Here is a 1,027-nt window from a genome sequence, read left to right on the forward strand (position 1 = left end):
AAAGCTAGCTAATCGAGATGCCAGACACTGACCCAAAAAGAAAAGAAAAGAATGACTAAGTCATAACCAGCTTAGCACGAAACGATTTTGATGTCCTAGAAAGAGACACAATCAAGTTGCTACAGAGTCTATACAAGATAGACCAATGTGTTCCATAAGATAAAGGAACCTCAGAAAGAAAAGAGAAAGGTGCATAGAATGACAAATCTGAGGTCATAAGAGAAACCATACCAGACATTGTGAAAAGGCTGCGCAACTACACATCTAATGTGCCAAACCATGTAGCTTGAGACGCCAAGCTTCTAGGTGACAAAAGTCCTGGATAATGAAATCTCAAATCGATTAGATCATGTCTGGAACACAATGGAACCATATACATAAGTGTCGACACATAAGAGAAATATTTGTATAAAGATACATAAGAGAGTAGCACTTGAGTTTAAAGATATAAACGAGGATCATGAACCCACGAAAGAGTACTCATAAAGATTAAAGATTAGATTGAAAAGATAAACGTGGGGTTTAAAGTATCTAAAGAAGAGATAGGCGTATTGGCCATACACATATACAGAAACGTCATCTGATAAACCAGTGAAATAGATGAGTCTTGTGAGGAATAAGAAACCGTGAGAGATGGTACATGATCACAAGGTGTAAAGGTGTTCATGTTTTCCTACTAACAGCATTAGATCATAGCTTGTTACACAAGGATACTCACAGAGACCATAGAACAGAGTATAAGGAGATAAACTCCTATGTGGTAGATGCTGCTACAAAAATTCGAAATTGATAAAGGTCTGGTCATAAGAAAGAAATTAGATACTGATGTAGTAAGCAGCATATGGATCACTGGATAAAGAACAACATTGTTCCTAAGCTGTTCATGGATAAAGAACATCATTGTTCCTAAGCTGTACATGAATAAAGAACAGTATTGTTCCTAAGCTGTTCATAGATTGAAACAAAGCAGCTGCATATAATATGTAATACTAGTAAAGGAATTGTATAAGGACAATCCAAATTCAGT

Source organism: Brassica oleracea, chromosome C3 (genome assembly GCF_000695525.1).
Source record: "Brassica oleracea var. oleracea cultivar TO1000 chromosome C3, BOL, whole genome shotgun sequence".
NCBI classification, from domain to species: Eukaryota; Viridiplantae; Streptophyta; class Magnoliopsida; order Brassicales; family Brassicaceae; genus Brassica; species Brassica oleracea.